The 23,813-nt window shown below is 39.3% G+C and overlaps 1 long non-coding RNA gene across 1 annotated transcript; it reads right to left on the minus strand.

The window, feature by feature from the left end:
* Positions 1-681: 681 nt before the first annotated feature.
* On the minus strand, positions 682-22,750 carry LOC120888047 (uncharacterized). The gene is made up of 4 exons (XR_013440381.1): positions 22,677-22,750; positions 18,549-18,646; positions 6,975-7,619; positions 682-6,676 (listed from the first exon to the last, which is right to left on the minus strand). It is a non-coding gene; the product is annotated as an uncharacterized LOC120888047 (long non-coding RNA).
* Positions 22,751-23,813: the final 1,063 nt, after the last annotated feature.

Consider the following 23,813-nt stretch of genomic DNA (forward strand, 5'->3'; position numbering starts at 1 on the left):
AGTCAATTCAGCTTTGGGAAATTTCATGTTCCCTGGTATGCAGTTAATATATCCTTCAAATGTTTATTTACATTGTCTTGTTCATGGTAACTACCATATATGTAGGTCAAGATGAGATAAAATAATAATTCTGACCTCTCCAGGCCTTACTTTTACATTTATCTGATGAAGGGATTAAAATAAAAATCTTGGAAACCTTCTGGCTTTAATATTATTTTCTAATAGTGTAGATTAATAACTAGAAGAATGAAGATTAAAATAAAGAATATCCCTTGATTTATAACTATGCTTTAAATTACACAGTTTATATAAGTAGTCCTAAAATAAAGGACAGGCTAGCTTTTTGGTTTAAGTAACCTTTTTTTGTAGATAAAACTACATATATATTTTCATATATATTGAGGAGGTTAGATAGCAAAATGTAATTATTTTAAAAACTATATTCTGTACAAGATTTGCAGTTACATGAACACTCGTATTCAAAGTATAGTATAGCAACTAGAAATGTGATAAATTAAGACAGACAACAAAAATTGATTCTGCTTTCTGTTGAATTATATAACAGGATAGATTGTATCATTGGCCATACAGAAGATAAAATATTGGTACAAAATATTTATAATTCATTTATTCATAATTATTTAGATTTAATAAAAAGTTTTCATCTCCTTCAAGGTAACTATTATTTTGGGGGGAAATTCTAAACTGATCTTGGATTTATATATTTATAATATTTATCATAAGCATCATGATTGTCATTTATTAAACACATCTATACTGACATTTACATACATTATCTCATTTAATTCTACAGCAATTCTGTGAAGTAGTTATTATTAGCTAGAATTGCAAGTAACTTGCTTAAAGCCCCAGAGAAATAAGCCATAGAGCCAGGATCTATCTGCCTTCAAAATTTACTCCTTAGATCTTCTAACATAAACTATAGGAACTTCAGGACAAAACAAACACCATCACCACCAAAAAAAAACCCTTGATTTTAAATTTTAGTGTGGTTAATAGCCTCAGTGAAACAAGAAAAATCCTCTGTTGCAGCTTGAGTGGGAATTATCCTGAGATATGTAATTGTCAACTTCATTCCCCATACTGGTGGCCCTCTATATAGTTGATACTAATCAGATTCATCTGTCTCTGAATTGGTTTGGGGGGAGTGGTCAAAAGTAAGATTGAACTCTTCAATTAGGATGTCTGCTATATTGTATTTCATTCTCTGTCTGTAGGCAGACAGAGGTCCCACAGAAGGCTCTTGTGAGTTTAAAATAGGCGAAGACTTTCTTAGCTCCCTTGAATGGTAGTCCTTCACAGCCATGCTCAAAGAATGGGCATTTTCCCACGGTCCCCTGCTGATTCTGAATGAACAGATTCTCAACCTCCTGCTGACTTGTGAATATATTTTTTATTCCCATCTTTGCTCTTTACTGACAGTCTTCATAAAAACGTGCTCAGAAGACAAATGGCATGGCAGAACCTCTGACAACTCATTAAGGAAGGATACAGTAGGTTTCTGCCAAAGCGCTACCATCCTAATGTGACATGATAGCAGAAGGAAAAGACGCTGAGAACTGTTGCCTTCTGTCAAAAGCAGCATGATGTCTCTGTGCACTGTCTTGAAGAGGAGTTTGGTAGAGATGGCAACGTATTGATTATCTACAGCATATTGCTTTACGCCATGCTGTCCCCTCTGCATGGAATCCTTTCTCTCCCTACTCTTCCAGAGCCAGCCCAAGCTGGCAGAATAGGTGTGGGTTACTGATTGTTACGAAACTACTATGTTGTCACTGTATGAGCTTTGACTTGATGGGGACCTGAGCCACAAAGAGCATGGCAATTATGAGCATGAAAACTATTGCCAAGTCCCAGCTCTGCCAATTATTTGTGTAAACTTTCAAGTTTCTCATTACGTGAAATAAGGATCATAATGATACCTCTATCACGGAAGTCGATTTCTGCAAATGTTTCAGATTTTTTCTCATTATAGGCCTACTTAGGATTTCTGCTATTTATTCTTCTGATAGTTATAATTTATATTTTCCTCAAAATCAAGCATATCTCATTTTTATTGATTTTCATAAAGTAAAAAGTATTCAATTTGTTTATATATATATATGTGTATATGGCTATATTCTACTTCAAATTTGCATATGCATGTATTTTCTTGACTATTTTCTTCTTTCTAAACTATATCAAAATGTTCCCAGTGGCTCTATCTGGGTGATAAGATTATGAGCTATTTTTGTGTATTTCCCACATGTTCAGAAGTCAGTGTCTGTAACTTATGTATTCACAAAATATACTTGAAAAACATTTCAGTTTCTTTATTTCCAAATAAGAAAGTTGAAGCCAGGAACAGTTCAAAGGTCAAGGAGCATGGTCAGATTAGAACCAGAAAAACATATGCTGGTGAGGCCAGTTATTACTCATGAAGTAAGAATCATAAAACCAGCATGTTTCCTTTAGTTCTCATCTGTTATAAAGAAATGGAGCCAGGTGCAGTGGCACATGCCTGTAATCCCAGCAACTTAGGAGGCTGAGGCAGGAGGATCACAAATTTGAGACCATCTTCAGCAACTTAGGCCATGAGCAGTTTAGCAAGATCCTATCTCAAAATTAAAAAAATAAAAAAAAAAAAGGGAAGGGCTGGGGATGTGGCTCAGTGGTAAAGCGCCCCTGGATTAAATCATATTTGGTTCCAAAGGCGGCAGGGGGGTGGGGGGAGAGAGAGAGACTGAACCACTAACCCATTTCTCTTGTTTACTTGCTCTGGTTCTCATCTTACATAAAAGTGAGAATTCTTCTAAAAAGAGTAAATAAAAATAAAAGTGAGAGATGGTAGAATTGGAAGAAAGTACTAAGAATCATTACTATCTTATGTGGTAAGTTGGGTTTTTTGGAAACACAGCATATAGTTGGTAATAAAAGGCAAACTTTTAGAGTAATAAAGGATAACTTACTGATCTGTGATGATAACACATATAACAATAAGTGAAATATTTAGATGCATAATTGGAAGGTGGATGCTTTTGATTTTAAAAAATTTTTCATGATTCTATAGTAGGATTATGAAAGGATTTTTAAAACTATTTTTTCCACAGTTGAAATCAAACGCAGGGTCTTGCACATGCTAGGCAGGTGCTGTACCAATGAGCTTTACTGTTTCCCAAACTTTTTTTTTTTAAATATGGTAGAAGACTCCCTGTGACTACTAATATCAAATTAGAGATATGCAATCCAATTTGATTCAAAAAAGAATTTGCCTACTTTAAATATTTTTTTAGAACACAAATAAAAATGCTTCAATTACCTGATTATGAACCTAAGCTACTTTCAACAGGACTTTCTATGATTAGGTTTTAACAATTAGAAAACTAGTGTACTGGATTCTAAATTGCTCTAGGATGGGAAAAGCATTTGGTCAACTTTAAACTTGAAGTGATTTGGCCAGAAACGACCACATTGCAAGTAGAATAATTCCTAGCAGGACATAGGTGTATTACAGCAAACTCTTTTCCTCATTTCACTGTTGTTAGAAAGCCTTAGAACACTGTGTGGTTTGTGTCCTCATAAGGACAACAGGCTGGGCCCTTGGCTCACTGTGCCTTATTTTCTTCTAAGGAGACAGCACAAGCTTTGATTCAATATAACTTGCTTTGTTATATGATCATCTTCCCTCCTACTTGATGATTGTAGTGAAACATTTTAATTCCTTACGTCTCATCTTGGGTGTGTTCTACAGTCATTTTTTATGATTCACATGAGGTTCCATTTCACATGAGAGATGCCACTCTGATGTGAATCTATACCAACATGAATTCAGCAGTGTACAGAATGTGGTTGCTGTTTCCAACCCCTCCCCCTCAGTTACTGATTTACTCAATATCATAGGATAAAATTGTGTTTTGATATATTATTCTCTTACATCATATAGAACACAAAAGTAACCCTAGCTTTTATAATTGTCATAAATTTGCTTTCCCAGAAATTTTCTATCTTCATTAAAATCTAAACTCCTATTTAATGTCCTTTCATGTAACCTGAAGGACTCCCCTCACACAGGGCACATCTAGTGGGGACCAACTCCCTCAGCTCTTGTCACATGCTGTGGCTTGAATGTGTGAATCCCTCCAAAATTCCTGTTGACAGTTCAGCCTCAATATATTGAGAGCTGGTTAGGCCAGGAACCCCCAACCCCAGGGATGGGAATGTGCACATTAAGAGAACTTCTCCAGCATGTGCAAGGACCTGGTCCAGTTCCCAGCACACCCCCCCACCACACACACACACACATGTCCATTTGTCAAGGTGGGCGCTGTGTTTTAATTAGATTTCTTTTGTCTCTGTGAGCAAAACACCCAACAAGAACAAGTGAGGCATTCTTCAAACTCCCAGATCCCACTTAGAGGAGAAAAAGCTTCTCTGGGACTAATAGTTCCAGAGGTCTCAGTTCATAGATAGCTGACTCTACTGCTCTGCCCAAGGTAAGGCAGTCAGTCCATCATGGGGCAAGGGCCCAGGGGAGGAAAACTGTTCAGTTCAGGGCAGCAAAGCAGAAACCTTGAGTGTAGCTATGATGAGGTCTTTCAAAGCCACAAAGATATTACGGATTTTCAGATTTGAAATGAGAAGACTGCTGAAGTATCCTGCAAATTTTAATTCCTAAACAAGTAAATATGGGTCACCATAATGTACTAAAGGAAAAAATCTTCCAGAGTTTTTTCTTCTTGTCATGAAAGTGGAAAAGTTCTTGGAAGCCCCAAAGTGAGATGACCACTGGGAGTCATGCCCAGGGTTGACTGGGTCATTTCGTGCTTTGAGCTCAGAAGGAGCCATTGTGAGGGAATTTCAAACAGTAGTTATTTAAGAGGGTAGCTGCAGCTGGGTCTGTTGTACAGGAAGCTATTGGTGGTGACCTGTCAGACTCCCAGATAGATAGTGCATTTGGTGGTGGCTGGTGGCTGGTGGTTGTGGTCTTTGGATATTGGTTTTTGATTTGGGTTTTTAAAATATATTTTTTTGCTTTTGCTTTTTGGGTTTTTTTGGTTTTGGTTTATTATTATTATTATTTTAGCTAGCATCCTCATTCCAGCTTAAGATGCATAGAGAGCGTAGTCAGAGCAGTGTAGTGCCTTAGGGGCGAGGCTCCTGCTATGAGCCCACCTCACGGACCATTATATGGTCCTGCAGGACATTGAGGAGGGAGGCTTTGCCCAGGTGATAGAGGTTGTGGTTGAAGGTTTTGGCAAAAGAGGTCGAGAACTTCCCCTTTCTTTCTGAACCGGTGATGATGGCAGCCTTGGACCACCGGAACGTGATGCAGCTCTTCTAGGTCATTGAGACCATGGAATATATCTACCTTATCATGGAACATGCAGAGGGGGGACAGCTATGGGACCTCATCCCGGAACCTGATGTCATGCGGAAGGAGGAGCCCACAGACTTTTCAGGTGGATCGTGCATGTGGTGCAGTACTGCCACAAGATGCATATCATGCACCTTGATTTGAAGCCAGAGAACGTGGTGGTGGATGCCAGCAGCAACGTCAAACTCATCGACTTTGGCCTGAGCACCAGATTCACAGCTGGGAAGAAGCTGAACAGGTTCTGGGGTACTCTCCTCTAAGTTGCCTCTAAAGTTGTCCATTGGAAGGAATTCAATGCCTCCCCTCAACCCCCAGACATCTGGAGCCTGGATGTCATTCTCTATTTTATGCTCACAGGGAGATGCCCATTTGTGGCAACCAGCAATAAGCAGCTGAAGAAGCTGATCACGCAGGGAATGTATGACATTCCCCCACATGTTTCTGAGGGAACACAGAGCCTCATCAATGAGATCCTGACGGTGAACCCCACACAGAGGCCCACCTTAGAGCAGATAATGGAGTACCCATGGCTAAGCCAGGGAGAGGAAGCTTCACACCCAGTCCTTCGAGTGAGGCTGTCTTCTAACTCCCGGATCCCAAAATTTTGAAAATCATGGTGGACATGGGTTACCATCCCTATAGTACCTGAGTGTCCGTACCACGTCGAAGATTCAAGGACGAAACGATGGCCACATACCTCATACTGGAGCACCAGAGAACCCAGGGGGCAGGCTTTGGGTTCCAGTTTTGAAGCCTGTGCATCACCTGGGCCCAGCAGATCCTCCCTGGCTCTGCCCTGGAAGTATTCTAGTGAGCCTGCTCTTCCCTTGCCCCTCGAGAGGCTGCAGCATGAGGCAGCCAAGCAGTCCTTGCAGAAGGCTGCTGGAATTGCCAGCATGCCTGTTATTCCTCTCAGCTTCCTCAACAGGGACACACGCCTTCCCAGCCTAACCTCCCTGCATAATCCTGAGCCCAGGAGAGCTCATCTTCCTAAGGTACCTCCACAGGGCAATCCCACCACAGAAGCAGGGGTTGGAAGAGACTGAGGAGGAGCATCACCAAATGCATGCAAAAACTCTGCTGTATACCATGCTTCCCTCGGCCAGTGTCCAGGAACAGAGAGGCTCCAATGGAAATGCCATGCCCACATTGACAGAACTGACAGCCAGCCAGAAGACCCTGAGCTTTGTGGATGATGACATCATGGTGTAGTAGTGAGGTGTGCTGACTGGCTCAAGCTTCTTTGCACAGAATCCAGGCAGGAGCACATCTGCATCCACGAGGAGTCTCTTCAGCCCCCACCTGCAAAACACATCATAGAGACATTCCCTAGAACACTCCCATGCCCTCAACCCCTGACCCTGCCCATCCTGCTCTTTCTTCCATGCTTTGTAGGAAATTTATTCTTAATTTATTTTTTACACAAATTGTATAATAAAATTGAAGTTTCGAAGATTTTAAAAAGGCAGTCTTTTTTCTTTTCGGAAATTGGCACCAGGGCAAGGGCTGGAGCCCAGCAGCCTAGACCACTGTGCCTCCCTCTACTGCTCACTGTATGTACTTGCTCACCTTAAGCCAGTGTAGATGGGGACACACTTGCCTTAAGCCAATGTAGTTGGGGACTTGCTTCCCTTGGCGAAGTATAGACAGAAACTCTCCCCTTGAGCCAGTGTATATTTGATACACTTTGAGTTGGTCGCTTTGGCAGGAAGGAATCCTTTTCGGTCTTCAGGCCCTCCCTGGAGAGTGTGGGGAGGGTGGGTTGCAGCTGTTGGAGAATACACATCTCTGGCAAGGCACTGGAGAATCCAGAGTGTTCTATGGCTTCATCTCCATAATTCCATGTTCAGGGAAGCAAGAGCTAGGCCAGTGGGAAGGGACAGGCCTGCATGCAGCTGTGGCTGGGCACTTCACCACATGCCATGCAGCTTCCCCACCCAACAGCTCCTCCTGGTGGCAGCTGAAGTTAATGGAGAGTGAACACATGGGATTTGGGGAGCAGAGATGTGCAATCTCAAGGATGATACTTACATAAAAGCATAGTGCACCCATGCAGAATTGCTCTTATCTCTGGGCTCTCTTGACACTGAATTTTGTAAATTGAAGTGCACACAAAAAGTAAGAAATGCTCAAGTTATATGAGGCTTCATGCACCTTCCATGCCTGGCGTCTCTGTAGCTCTCGACTCCCAGAGCTGCTCTGGCACCTTCTTCCTGCCCTCCCTTTAGTGGGAAGAAATTGATGCCTTAAAAAAAAAAAATTTGCCATGTGTCATTTTAATAGTTTGCCTTTTTTACCTTGAACCAAGAAAAGTTTTAAAGTAAAGATACTTTATCAGGTTGTTTTAACCATATGTGTTATTTGTGTCCAGATTTATATATATATATGTATCATGTTCTTAAAACATAGACTTTCTACAATAAACTTTATCCCCCAAATTTCTCTCAATATGTAAAATATAGCTATAAGAATTTTAGTTTTTGTCACATTTTGATACTGATTTGGGATGGAAGCATTTTAAATAACTCCAAGTTTGAAAGTTCAAATTTTTAAAACTTTAGTCTTATAGGAACATGGCTCCATTAACAAATTTTTGTCCATAGCAAAATGTTTCCAAGTATCTCTTGAAGAGCTGGTAAGAAGGCAGCCCCTATCGTGGGCCATGTGCTATTTCAGTTCAAAATGCTATGTGCTTATCAAGCCCATGGTCATACAAATGGCAATTAAACTCTAAAAATGGTAAAAGGTTTGATTTATTGATAATTCCTTGTTAACACTGAAGACTCTGGAAGACAGGCTGTCTGGGCTACAATTTTTGCTTTTTCCTCCTGTGCCTCATTTTCACAAATGTGAAATGTGGGCAGTAGTAGGTCCCTCAGAGTGGACTAAAGGTTCAACTTAAGTTATAAATTGGATATTGATATTGCTCAGACCTATGTTGTCACCATCCCACAAATGTTCATGCATAATTTAATGATTATACCAATCTCAAAGAAAAGCCTGGTTTTAGGAAAGCATTGAAATTAACTAAGGCTACCTTTATGTTATGTGATAGGAAAAAGAATTTCCTTCCTGACCTGTCACAAGTCCTAAACATATCAATTTTAATCTGATCAGAATCTCTAGAGAGTTAAGATGATATGAAATATTTTAATCACAAATGGGAATTCTTCAAAGGTATTTGTGGAATGAATATAAAGTTGTACAAAAGATGTTTAAGTCCTGCAAAATCAGACTGAAATATTTTGATGATATCAGAAGGAGAAATGGAAAGAAGGGTGTGTTCAGGATGCAAATATAGAAAAACAAATAGAACAAAGGTTCAATTGCAGCTTGGATGGGTCTTGGGGTGTCAATATACCTAGTTGTCTGTGGTCCTGGCCTTCATGTAGAGCCTTCCACTGAGAAACTAATGTGACTCCATTTTTGAGAAACCAGCCTCTACCTCAGAGCAAAGCCTGTCCAAGGAAGGGAGCGTGATCCTGGTCCTTGGAAAAACCCACAGAGCACTCCTAAGCACATACCCACCCTGCTGAGTTGTTCGTCTGTAAATAACAGGAGAGGTCTGAGGTTTCAGGTGTCCCTGACTCAGTTAGGCTAGGTGATGACCCATAGCAACCTCCCTAGCAACCTTCAATTAGCATTAGACAGGGAAAATACCTGGAATGGCAGATGACCCCCCAGTAGTTTATGGTAGTTGATAACATGTTGGGAAACCATGTAGTTTAGCACATACATCCCTTGTGGCCTAAACCAATCAGTTCAAAGGAATCCCCCTCTTGTACTAACCAATCACCCCTACCCAAATTTTTCCCACCATTGAATGTGCTAATCAATGTTAGGAGTTGTTGTTTGATTTTCCTGCGGTATGGAATGATTTGCTGTGTGATGTTGTGATGCATAGAGTATCCCCCAAAACCTATAAAATCTCACTGAACAAAGGACCGGGACTCACTCACTGGGACCACTGCATGGGGAACAGTTGTGAGTCCAGGCTCGAGCTTGCAATAAAGACTCTTGTGTGATTGCATCAGATTTGGCTCCTGGAGGTCTACTGAGGTCCCACAAATCTAGCATAACACCACATTCATGGGCAGCCTGGGAACACCTCAGTGGCTCAGCATCCTTCTACCTTGTACATGTGACTGGGAGTGAGGAGCAGATGAAGCTCCTTGCTCCTGTGACATCATCTTCTACATGCCCCCATCAAGGTGTGAGGTTTATATCGCCTGCATGGAAACCTGGATAGACAGGTAACTACTTCAAACAATAAAATATGATGGAGGCGATACTATGTGACCACCAAGGCTGAGTCATAACACACAGTGAGGCTTCTGCCTTGCCCACTGGAGCGCTTGCACTGAGCCGCAAGCTGTCATATTATATGGTCAACTACCCTGAGCCTGCCACATTTGCGGGAAGCACAGGACTCATACGTGCACTCTGACAGTCCTGCTGAACTCAATGTGCAAGACATTTCAGCCCAGGTGTCAGACATGTGAATGGAGACTCTCAACAATTCCAGTCCCAGCCACCAAGTCCCCCTCATGTCCAAGATGAGACACCAGAGAACATGAAGCAGAAGCAAGCCATCCCCCCGTACTGGCCCTAATTTCTGATCCAACAGAGCTTTGTAACATAATTCAATGGATATTTTTCACTACTACCTTTGGAGGCAGTCTGTTAGTCAGTAATAGAATCCAAAACAGATTTTGATGACAGTGGAAGCCCCTCCCACTCACATAGTGGAATAGCTAATGTTTGAGGAAAAAGCATATATGTTTATTCCAACTTAAGCCAAATAATGTTTTTTGTTTTTTAAGAATTAAGGTTTAGCTTTGTAACATAAGGCAGCAGGTTTTTTGCAGAATGCATTTGCAGTTTAGTTCTCTGTACAAACAAAACACATGTGAAACATTGTGTATATTTTTTTCTATCATGAGTAAAACAGTATTCTACATACAGTATTAAAATGAGTTAAATGAATGGAAGTCACAAATGTTTCAGTATATGAAAATAAGGTATTTTTTATGCTGTAAAACAGCAGAAATATATAGTTACATTTATTCTATGTATCAGGCACTTCTCTAGACACCTTACCTCCTCCCATCCAGCTCACCAGCCAGCCTGACAACCACCTGAGACAGTGGCAAAAGAAAGATAGCTGATTGTCAAAGAAAAGGAAATAAGTAGATAGCACTTCTACAGCCACTGGTTGCTAACACCTCTGGGGCAGAGGAGGGATCCCACTTTTCAACATAAGTGATTGAATTTTTGGTCATGTGGGCATGATCAGAAAGCAAACTTACAATCTATAAGGAGAACGACACTCCCACTCCCGTGGGCACAAACACGCTCTGTGTTCCCTCCTCTTTGGAGATCGATATCTCTCTCTCTCTCTCTCTCTCTCTCCTGTCTCTTAAATAAAGTTTACTTTCTTTTTTAACTCTTGCCTCAGTATCTCAGGTGATTAATCTGCCATACAGGCGGAATAAGACCTGATCTTTTTCTTTTTTATTGTTTTAGTTGCAGATGAACACAATATCTTTTATTTTTATTTATTTTATGTGGTGCTGAGGATCAGACCCAGGGCCTCAGGCAAGTGAGGCAAACACTTTATTACTGAGCTACAACCCATGCCCCAAGGACCTGATCTTGATTTTCAAGACAGATATCAGTTTCAGGTTTGCCCAGGATTGCCACCATAGTTAGCTCTTCAGCACCTCACATCTTTCTGAGGTGTACCTTTATGTCTCTTTCTTTCTGGAGGACTATGATGGGCACTCATCCATAATTAACTGCAGTTAGGGATTCTACAAGACTTGGTTGACAGGCTTTATGGTCTCAGCAGCTCCTAATCACCTCTCCTGTGGGTCAAGTATGTTGAGTTTTGCCAAAGCCATTTTTTCACTGTCCTATCCAGGTTCCAAGTGAAGCCAGATTTACAGATAGGTAGTTAGTGTAGTTAGGTAAATCGGGTCTAATATCCAGTAAAATCAAGAATGATGGCCACATGGAGAATGGAGTCCAGGAAAAGGGGAATTGAAAATGTCCCCAAGGCCCCAAGCTCAGCCCAAGGAAATGTTAAATGAAGCAGCTCCCAGCTGCTAATCCAAAAGTCCTCTCTGCCTAGATTACTCCTACAGCCCACCTGACTCCCACCCTTTGGGCCTTCCCACCTACATTCCATCACTGCAAGATAACAGAGAACAAAGGACAGGAATTCGGGAAAGCTGAAAGAAGACCTTAGCTATAAAAAAGGGAAGACCCTGCCCTTCCACAGATTCCACCTCTTGGGTCCCCTTCTTCCTCCAGGGAGAAGTCTTTTTTTTTTTTAATTTTTTTACATGTTGATGGACCTTTATTTTATTCATTTATTTATATGTGGTGCTGAGGATCGAATCCAATGCCTCACACATGTGCTCTACCACTGAGCCACAAACCCAGCCCAGGGAGAAGTCTTTTCTGCTGTCCTTTAATGAAGCTTCTACTTTCCACTCTAAACTTGCCTCGGTGTGCTTCTCTGGTGTTATACTTCAGCATTGGGGAAGCAAGGACTCGTCACCAGTAAACAGCGGTAACATAAGCATGTCTGGCATCAGTAGACAGCATCCCTAATCCCAGTTTGCCTTGAGATACACAGAGAGACTATGAACAAAGAGTTGATGCATATGGTGAATCTCAAAAGTTTCTCCCCTGATCTTCTCTCCCAACAGCTCTCATAGAGTGTCTTACAGTGATCCAAGCACTGCTGAGCGAACGCCCCAGTGACATACACTCCATAAGAGCCTAATTGCACTCTACCTGTGCTCTTTCCAAACACTACCACTCCCTCCCCATCAGACAATTTCCTCCCCTATGTAGCCAATCATACTCTACATTGAGAGAGCGATATTTTACATGGAATGGTTCATAAGGAAATGCCTAGCTTCCCAATGTTCCCATATTAAGCCCTTACAAGTCTGTACAGATTCTCCCCATTGTTTTTGTCCTCCATGAGTTTCTTTGCTGCAAAAAGGGAGGCATTTTTCAGTTCACTCCTCTGAGAAAAGGAGGTTAAGTCGCTAACAACCATTAGATGTCCTCTTTATCCTCTCAAGTTTCCTTTAGCCCATAGAACAGAGTAATATACTCCTCCACCACCACCACCAGGAAGTCTATAGTGGTAAGAGGAGATAAGTCATCTGCCTCCAAGTCTGAATCCTCCAGGGTCTTTGTCATGCAGCACACAGTGATCTTGCTCATTCTTTCCAGTGAGGCAGCACTAAACATGGCAGAACCAGGTAGTGAGAGACAGCTTTGCTGGTTGTCTTCCTAGACTCCCTAACATAATGCACTCATATGGGAGCTTCATTCTCAACAGTTATGCCAGGATCACCACTAGCTTGAATACTGAAAAACTGGGATAAGTCTAGCCCATAGGCACTCAAAAAAGTATCTCACTTTCTTCTGCTGACAGGCATAGGAAAAATGACCTAATCACAGTTGAAAAAAAAAAGAATGTATGATAATTTTCTACCTCTAAACCTGGCCTCATAATCAAGTGCAGAAATGGAAAATAGTATCCAGAAGAAACATAAACCATAAAAACCACAACTTAAGAGGCTGATTTCAAAAAAGGAAAAAAAAAATGGTTAAAATGCCCTATGCATGAGGTGTTTCCTCTGAAGCTGAAAACAGTAGCTTTTCCTTACTTCTTATTTCCCGATTTTCAAGACAAGTTTCAATGTGAGCTGCTTCCCTCTGCCACACTCCTTTGCCATTATGTTCAGCCTTACCTCAAGCCCCAAATAATGGAGCCAACTATCTATAGACTGAGATCTCTGAAAATGTGAGCCCCTAAATAAGCTTTTCCACCTCTAAAATTGTCCCTTTCAGATCTGTTAGTCACAGGGACAAAAAAGCTGACTAAAAAAAAATTGGTACTGAAGAGTGGGATGGTTGTTGTTGACTAACCTGACCATGTGGTCTAGCAGCTTTTAGAACATTTTGGAATTGTGGGTGGAATTTTGGATAATTTGCCAATGAAAGCTGTGAAAGCTTTAGATTATTATAAACAGAGCTTAATACGTATTTCTGATGGAAGCTCAGAAGATCAGAATGCTGGTAGAACTGCTCACAATGAAGACTGGAGTCATAAGGTTACAGAGGAGAAGGAGGATTCTATTGGAAATCAGACTAGAGGCCATTTTTGTTCTATTCTGGCTAAGAAATTATAAACATTTTTCCCATGTGCTAAGATTATTTGTAAGACTGATTATAAAAGTGATGGACTTCTTAATCTGGCGAAGAAATTCCTAGGCAGCATAGCAGTCAGGTGGTGGTATGGGTATTGCTAGCAACTTTTAGCCAAGTTTCTTGTGATATTCAGGAGCAGAAAGAAGACCAGAAATATTTGAAAACCTTAGAGTTGAAAATTGGAAATAAAATAAGAGCTAAGGAAGTTTCAGATGTTAAAGACCTTACTGTCACAGAAGAAACACTAAATACTAAACAGCTAGAGACAATAAAAAAGATGGCTTGAGGGCATCTCAGGACTTGAGACCACACCCAAATCAGGCTCATGGAAGTAAATGTTCCTTGAGAAGAGACCATGGGAAGTGGGGGCAGGGGACCCTGCTTGCAAATGGCAGCCTAGGAAGTTGTTTCACCATGCTCAGCCACACCAGCACTCAGAAGCTTCCTCAGCCAGGTTCCCTGGAGGCTTGGCTGTTGCCCTAAATGGTGGCAGACCTTGGCATCAAGCACATAGTGCTCTTTCTGCAGGAATGCATATGCTAGAATTAGAGTGTCATGGAGTCTTCCACTGATATTTCAATGGAAGGCCAGGGAGGAGGCAAACTGCCCCAGGATTGAAGTCCTTGTGAGCAGTCCCTGGGAGGGTAATGCTTGGACATGTGAGGAGAACGCTAAAGCTGCAATGGAGACCCCCAGATTAAGAAATGCCAGTAACATGGGACATTGTCCTAGGAAAGCTGCAGGAATCGAGCAGAGACACACCAAGAGAAAGGCTACTTGGGCTACAACCAACAAGACTGCAGGGGTGGAGCTACAAAAGCTTTTGGACAAAACATCACCATGCCATGTGCCCCATATGCCTAATGTGAAGCTACAGGACTTATTTTACCCAGATGGATTTTGGTCTTGCTTTGGCCTTATCCTTTCTATTCCCCTATTTTTCTGAATGGAAATGTTTACTTTGTACATTTTTATATTGGATACTTATAAATTGCTTTTGATTTTTACCTGAGCTCACTATGCAAAGTTTGCCTTGAGGCTCAGGGAAGACTTTGTACTTGAACTTTTAGGCAATCTTGGAACTGTTGAGACTATGGGGATCTTGGAAATGGACTTAATATGTATTTTGCATTGTGAGATGAGCATGAACTTTTGGGATCCAGGGGTGGAATGTTAAGGTTTAGATATTAGGTGTCCCCCAAAAGCTCATGTGTGAGTCAATGTGAGAACATTCAGAGATGAAATGATTGGGTTATGAGAGGCTTAACCCTATCAGTGAATGGGGATTGACTAAGTGGTTAACTGAAGGCAGGTAAGGTGGTCACTAGGGGCATGCCTTTGGGTTATGTATCTGGCGAGTGGAATCTCTATCTGCTTCTTGATCATGTGAACCTCTTCCTACCACCATGTTCTTCCACCATGATGTTCAGCATCACTTTGAGCCCTGAGGAATGGAGGGGGATGTTATGGATTGAGACCTCTGAAACCATGAGCCCCCAAATAAAGTTTCCTCCTCTAAAATTGTTCTTGTCAGGTCTTTAATCACAGCAGGGAAAAGATGCAAACACTGACCACCTGAAGTGACTCCTAGAATTTGTATCTGCTCTTTGCCTTTGTTCTCAATCAGCCTCTAAACCCCTGTGCCTGCCTAACCCTTTCTTAACTTTCTTTCTGTATATATAATGTATAATATTATATGTAATATATATTACAATTCACATGTATCATTATATTAAATAACAGAAAGTTTTACAGTTTCTTATATAGTTGAAACTCCCTTCTTGTGTGATCCAATAATTATGCTGCTAGGTAACTATATAAAAAAACCAAAACAACAAAAAAATGTTCATATAGAGAATTATACATAAGTAATATATATGCTTACATATACATACATATGAAGCTGTGTAAAGTATGATGTGTGTCTGGAGTGTCTTATATATTAGAAATTAAGATTAGAGTAAAAAAATTGTGTTTGCCTGCTTATGACTACCAGGTGACTCACAAGCACTCAGTGAACTGCCATTGATGCAAGTAGTGTAGCATGCAAGTTGTTATTCAATAAATTCTGTCATTGTAGAAAGACAAAAGCATTTTTGGTCTATATTAATGAATAACTCACAACAGTGACTTAGCTTTTAATTTCCTTTAAAAATATCTTCAAAAAAGCAATAGTTTTGATGAAGTCTTAAAAATCTTGATAAAGTCTTATCTTCACCTGATCCAAGTCACAAAAATATTCTCCTGTGTTATTTTTTTAGAAGTTTAAGAACTTTAATTTTTATATTTAGGTCTATTATCCATTTCAAATTAAAATGTGAAAAATGTTTGAACAGACGATTCATACTCATATATTGTTGGTGAGACTGCAAATTAGTATAACCACTCCAGAAAGCAGTATGGAGAGTCCTCAAAAAACTAGAAATGGAGCCACCACTGTATACTATAGTGATACAAGCTTAGCAATGTTTATAGCAGCACAACTCACAATAGCCAAGTTATGAAACCAGCCCCAGTGCCTATCAGCATTTTTTTCCCTTAATCCCAAACCACATGGATGGTACCTTTAAAAATTCAGTTAAGGGCTGGGGCTCAGTAGTAGCACACTCGTCTGGCATGTATGAGGCGCTGGGTTTGATCCTCAGCACCACATAAAAATAAATAAGGTATTTTAAAAATTCAGTTAAGATTTTAAAGTTTGGACTGTTTGCAATGATTTCCTTGATAAAGTATACTTGCTGTATTATTCGTATATATTTAAATTGGAAATAGCAGGACTCATGATACTACACAGAATGGAAGTAACATTGCTTATAGTTTTTAACTAAATGAGTATTATTTAAACAAATTATTATTCAATATTCCTGTATTAAGTTCATATAATTTATTTCTGAACATCTCCATTCAGTCACTTTAGATTTAACATCTCACTGATGCTTTAAAATAGGGATCCCACGTAATCAGTGTCCTGAGTCAAATGACTGACATGTAAAGAGAGTAATAAAACAGACCTCTGCTCTCATCAGTATCTCTACTAGCAATCCAATCTTTTTGTTCCAGCTCCCGTTATCTTCACTCTGAGTACTGTTTAAGCTGTATTCTCACAGTGTGTCTATACATGTAGTACATGCGTGTATATATGTAGGTATATATATGTGTGTGCATCTGTGAGTGACTGCATGAATGTCTGTGTGTTGAGCAGCACACAGTAATTGAGAGCATGAACATATAAGATTCATGTTTTGATCCTCATTATGGTACTTCTAGAGTATGATGATCAGTAGGATACTGAAGTCTTCTGGCCTTAGAACTATAAAATGGGGTAATCTAAATTATAGGGTTTTGACTATCTTTGGCACATTATTACATAATAGAACTTCAATAACAGGGAGCTAATTTTTTTTCTGAACGTAAAATGTTTTTCTGAACTCATCCTTATTTTTGATTGTTTGAAAAGAGTGAGAGATATTCCTAAAATGTCACAATAAATGTCAAATAAGTATTTTTTGAATTGAATGCCTGGATTACATTTCGAGAGGAAAAGAAAACCATTAGCAACTAAAAGCATTGATTGTGCAATCACTAATGACTACATAAATATCTTCCATGAAGAACTCCCAAATTTTGTAATATATTTAAGCCTACAATTGTTTTCTATTTCTTCTATTGGATGAAATACTGAAAAAATTGAATCATCTGAGCATCCAAATTTTATTTCCCATGGAAATTAATAAAGGAATAAAGTTTCTCCATTTCAAAAAGAGATTCATTCTGTAATTATTCACATTAGCAAAGAAAAAAATGAGTTTCATTTCTTGCTAAAATAATGTACTAAGCTATGCAAGTCACCCTTTGTTTTTAAAACATTAATATTAGTGAAGTATAAAGAAACTCAGTCTTATTTCATAAACAAATGGGAAAGCTTTCTGAAACAAGGTATTTCTTTTAGGCCATTTAATGTGCTGAAGAAGAGGATGAGGCAAGAAGAGTGGTCAATGATAATGGTCTAGAAAACAGAACTCAGCTGCAATTGTGGGAAACAACTTAGTAACAAAACTCTAATATGCCCATTAGTCCATTTTTAAAAGGGAAAATCATGTTTTATCTACAAAATATAATTGATTATTGATCTCAAAAAATGATATTTCAAATAGTAGTCACAGATGCAAGAGTGGACCATAGAACCATAGAGCTATGGGTCTATCAATGATATAACTTCAGAGCTGAGAGACCATTTGAGGGAAATATATGCTTCTATTGAACAATAGTTTGATAATGTTGACAAATTCAAACTGATATAACACCTTTTTTCCAAATAGCAATAGTGGCTTTGTATAAGATTTTTGAATAAAAATACTGTATGGTCACAAGTGTTTTATTGAGGTGTAAAAGCATAATGTTAATCATGTTTAGAACTCTTTCAAATATGGAAAACTCTATAATCATATTACAGACCATAGTTGAGAACCACAATTGTATCCTATAAGAAATCAGCAAAAAGATATGTAAACCAAAATTATGTACCCAATTTTAAAATAACTAGTAGCTTTTAATTTATAATATATCCTTATTAACATTTCAATATGTATATAGTCTAGTGATGTCAGCTCTTGCATCCTTTGTATTTGTAAAATGTATCTTAGTTTCCTTTAACAAGACTGTTAAATGTTTTAAGTAATAAATTATTCTACTTTTGTTCATCTCTATTCTTCCCTGCCTTTATCTTTGTAATTTTCTTCCTTTTGATTAGTTTGGTTTAATTCACTTTTCATTTTCTAGTGTCTGAAAATGGAAGCTGAGACCACTGTTTTGTGACTATTCATTTTTCCAATATAAGCAATTTAGACTATGAAGTTTGCTATAAACACTACTTTATCTGCATCACCAAATCTTAGATGTTTTCTATTTATTCTCTTTCAACAACTTCTTGATTTACCTTTTTATTTCTTCTTTGACTTTTTCTTGTTAGCAATGTGTTGTGTAATCCTTAATCAGGATTTTTCAGACATTTTTGTTGTTTTCCATGTAGTCCCACTGTAGTAAAAGAAGACAGTTGTAAATTTTCAGTCCTTTAAATTCATTGAAAATGTTTTTCTGGCCTACAAGATGACCTTTCCACTTGAATGTCCTATAAGCGGTAAAGATGACTATTCTGCTACTTTGAGGTGAAATGCTTGATAGTTGGCAATTATGTCTAGCTAATTAAAACCGCTCAAGTCTTCTGTATTCTAACTATAATTTTCTCACCACTTTTACTATTATTCAGAAAGTATAGAAATCATTAGCTCTAAGTATGTATTTGGATTTTTTTGTTTCAAGTCCATTGGTTCTTGGTTATGCAAATTGAAGCCTTGATATTAAATGCTCCAGAATTAAGTCCCCTTGCATGTGTTTATGAGCATCTGTACCTTTCTCATTGCCAACAGACTCATGAGAAGTTTCTGAATTAGATCAGATCCTAGGAAAGATTCAAGCTCCATTATCTGCCAGAATTATGATGAGAAGCAAGTCCATAACTTCTCTTGGCCTCAGATTAGACATTGACAAAAGGAGAATAGTGTGCTTTCTCTCATATTATAGTTTGGGGACATAAATTTAATTTTAAAAAATCTGTGATGCACCCTCTATAGGGTCCAAAAATGTGAAAGGCAGTCATTAATGGCTCTCCTTAGAGCAACCACCTCCCTTTGTTAATGAGCTTTGTGAAAAGCAGGATTAATTATAGGATTATATAGAATTAATGCCTAGACTTGAAACATAATTTATTTCCTCTTGCTCCTATCTTCCTAGTCTCCTCTTACAAAGTACTTCTTCATCAGGCCACAAAGATTAAGACATAAAAAGGTTCTTGTTACTCTTAGAGCAGAGGGAAATTTTCAACTCTTGTCTTTTGTGCATACTGTTCTCCCTGAAACAAATGTTCAGCTATCTTTATTCACCTGGTAAACTCCTACTAATCCTTCAAATCCAGGCAAACTGTAAAGTCTTAATTAATTCTCCTGCAGTGGTGAGAGAATGACTATTCTTATCTGTGATCCACCCACCATCCTTTATGCTTATTCATTACTCTTATATGTTAACACTAGAGTCTGTTTATAACTCTGTATCAGACAACAATCATTTTGATGGCAGAAGAGACCATCTGTTTCATCTTTGTATCCCCAGAAAATATCATTTATTAATTAACTACTGAATGAAAAGTACCTTCATGTTTTATAATATAAACAGAGTTAGTGGGTATTTGTATGAATCTATCCTTGTTGTTGGCATAAATATGGAAAAAGAAGTATAAAATGCACCAAAACAGGGAAGAAAGATTTAGAATTTCTCAATTATTGATGGTTGTATAATCTTGAACCCAATTTTTTCATCTTTAAAATGAAATAATTTTTTAAACACAAGAGAAATTATAATTGTGAATATCTAAAAACCTTACAGTCAGGGGGTGGGGCTGGGGTTCTGGCTCAGTGGTAGAGTGCTCGCCTAGCACATTCGAGGCCCTGAGTTCAATCCTCAGTACCACATAAAATAAATAAATCAAAGGTATTGTGTCCATGTACAACTAAAAAAAAATTAAAAAATAAAAACCTTACAGTTGGTTTTAAGACAGCCCTTTGATTTTATGAAATTCCTAAGATTTGTACTGAATTTAGCTGGAGTTTATGATCCATATATACCTGGGAAAATGCAAATGATATCTATAACATGAGAATGATATGAGACACTATAAAATGCATCTGAAGAATGGAGTTGTCTTTGTTTTCTAAAAAATAAGACAAGAAAGATAGTTGTCAGCTGAAGGCATTAGGGGAGCCAACGCAGAGGAGATTTAACTAGAATAGGCAAGACTCAAAAACACAGAGAAAAGACTAATTATGTACTTGTGTGGCTTCAGGTACTGGAGCAGGGGTGCCTACAAGGCATCCATTAGACAGTTTCAAAAGGTGCCTGCTGGTTCAATTTGTATACAATGATGGGAAATGAAAGATAGTTATAGGTGCAAAATGTCAGCAGTGACAGTTGTCAACATTGTGCAATCTGAAATGTGGTCAGAGAATGGCTTAAATCAGTATGTAGAGATCCCAACTGGTGGGGTTGCACAGTAGCACCATGGGATGGGCTCCAGAGCACCACCCTGTTCCTAACAGAAAATCTCCCTTCCACCAACCCTATCCTTTGAAGGCAGTTTCTGTTTCTTGACTATATTAATTTTATATTGTGCAAGTCAGTGATTCTTTTTCTCTTTTCTCTAAGGAGTTCTGCAATCTATTCTTAGTAATTCTGGATTTGTTGAATAATTTAGTCATATACATTATAAGCCAGAGTTGCCTTTACAGAAATGTCAGTATTAATGTAATGTTTTTTCATCACCAAATAAAAATGAAATAGGCATTAGTCTCACACCGTACCCAGATATGAGAAAAAAATTGTAAATAATTTTGATTAAAACTAAATCTTCCATTAACAATCATTCCCCAGCCACTGATTCATGGGCAACATCCTCAATCCTTCTCATTATGAGTAGGTTCTTCCTCAGGGTCACTGATCTCTTCATATGCCAAAAGATTCTTCCTTTCCCAAAACCTGTGGCTCTAGATACTCACAATCTTCATCCTGGATCCTGAAACTTTCTCACTTTGATTCCAAAAAGTACTTGGTTTTCTCAGGGGGTATAGCCTGTTCCCAGTCAATTGTTTCTGGACTTCTTTCGGATCATTTTCTTCCCTTGCTGGCTTCTTGGGCATCTTCTGGCGTTTTCTCTGTTGTATGCCAGAAGCACTCTCAAGGGATTCATCCTGACTCCCACAGTTGTGACACTCATCAGAATCACTGCTCAGGGATTCTATAATCTGCCTGTTAGAACTCATGAAAACACTAAGGGTGGCTCTGAGACTAAGCAATGGTGAAGGGCTCCTTTTAAAATATTAATACAAAACTGACTAGTCCATCCTCTTTCTGTACAAAGATGACTAGAAAGGCCCACTTTCTTCTGGAACCTGATATCTTTCAAGAATTGATAATAGGGACAAATGCCCATGCCCACAGAAATTCTCACTTGGAAATCTCCCTAACTTCTCTGTTGGGACTTAAAGTACTGGCTCTCTCTCTATTTAAATTAATTCACTGTTATAAAAGGAAAATGATTTATGATTTACCAAACTTTTGTGTACAGATATTATATATTTCAGTTCGTGGTGGAAATAATAACTGTAAGAACTCTATTCACTAATTGGTTCTGTACTAAGTCTTTGATGTGTGTTATTTCATTGTAGGATCCACTCACAAGTAATTCCCACTTGCCTACATCTTCACAGCTACAAGTCCCTCACTTACACAAGCTCTTTACACACGATATTTCCTAATGCTATAGATCTCTCTTCTTCTCCTCACTCTCCCTCATTGCCTAATGCATTCTTTGTGTTTCACTTGCAACATCATGGCTTCATGTTACATCCACATATTATACCAACACATAGAAACCGAGAGCCTTTCCTTTGTAGTTTTTATCAAATTGTTCATCACTTTCAAAGTTCATCTTCCCTATTATCTAATTCCTACTACAAGTCTTTCACAGTTGCGAACATTCAGCTCATCTGGACGTTTTAAAGAAAAAAAAAAACAGACGAGAGCTACAATAGACAAGGAAAATCATAAATGGGTAAATGAGCACGTAATCATACGTCTGCATAATAACGATCCAATAACCCGAGGAGTGCTTTTCCAATTGCACTTCTCTCTGTAAATCCCTGTCCACACAGGGCGCAATAAGTTGAATGAATCCCTAATACAGTATTAGGATACCTGTATGTGTTCAGAAAGCACGAACCACTCGGTTGACACAAACGTCAATCCCACTCCACTAACCGAGAGCCTCTGAGAAAAGAGAACAATCCATCTGTGTACTTAGAAGTAAATCCTCTTTCTCTTATTACCCGAGTACAGCTTCAGGGATCAAGTTGTGGTGGCTATTAGCTGGTAGGTACTGCTGATCACAGGGCAAGTCGACAACGAAGAAAATAACTTTAGGATCTATCTGTGTTGCCCAGACTGCCACAGCCCTCACCTTCTGCCTCCACTGGTCGTCCCCGGTCCTTAGCGGGCTAACGGTCTCCTCTCGACGTCAAGAAAGACGTTAACGTCCGGCCGCTGTGGACTCTGGGAAATGTCCGTTCCCCACCCCCCCACCCCCCCATGAGCCAGCCACCCCCAAGATGGAGGACAGAATGTGCGAGTAGCCAGTACTGATGGTCACATCCCGGGTATTCTCAGCTGAGGGCTCCTCTCCCACACTCATTTCCAAACTGGGAGGCTCTTATTGAACAGTGATCTTTTGTCTCTTCTCTGGTTAAATTTATTGTATATTCTTACATTTCTTGAGAGTCTTATTTTCTGATGACAGTACACACATAGAGTTAAAAGAGCGCATTGTACCTACAGACTTGTCAGTAATGACAATGACAGTAGAAACATGAAGAAGATAGCAGTGGGACTCCACCCTCCCCCACCAACCAACAGAATCTCCAATCCTCCAGGCAAGAACAGAAGGGTGCTGGGAGACGCCCACGCCCAGTTAAAAGGGGATTCATAAGCTGCTAAATGGAGATGGAGGCCAGGACAATACCAGGAGGCTATATCTAGAGCAAGCGGTCCTGCATCAGATGGTGTTTTTCCCTCTTGTTTTTTAACCCTGGAGCCGTCCTGAGACAAATACCACAGTGGGTCCTGCATTGCCCCTACAACCATCTCTGTTTTCACCTCCCTGCCCATCACCCCATGTGCCTGCAACTCTCCTCCAGATGGCTCCCAAATCCCTTTCCCCTTTGTCTCACTTCTTTCCCTTTCTCAATTTTGACCTCATTTTCCTGTGTTAACTTCATCTCAGTCAGGTGTGGACAACGGGTCAGTGACTGATAACAACTGTGTAGATACAGGAATACCAAGTACACTGCCCAATTGACGGGGGTTTCTGTCCAGTTTTTGCAACTTTGCTACAATCATGGAGAAGTTACTTACCTCTTTGAGTATCAGTTACACCATCTCCAAAGTGAATATAATAACCTTTCAAGATTGCTTTGAGAATAAAATAAGTTATGTAGAAACCTGACACAGAATAAGTGTAGAACAAATACTTTGACTTCCTCTGCAATTATATTCTTTTGCAGAAAAGAAACAAAGAGGACTTAGGTACTAAAAGGTTAGT

The sequence above is a fragment of the Ictidomys tridecemlineatus genome, chromosome 6, assembly GCF_052094955.1.
Source record: "Ictidomys tridecemlineatus isolate mIctTri1 chromosome 6, mIctTri1.hap1, whole genome shotgun sequence".
Lineage (NCBI taxonomy): Eukaryota > Metazoa > Chordata > Mammalia > Rodentia > Sciuridae > Ictidomys > Ictidomys tridecemlineatus.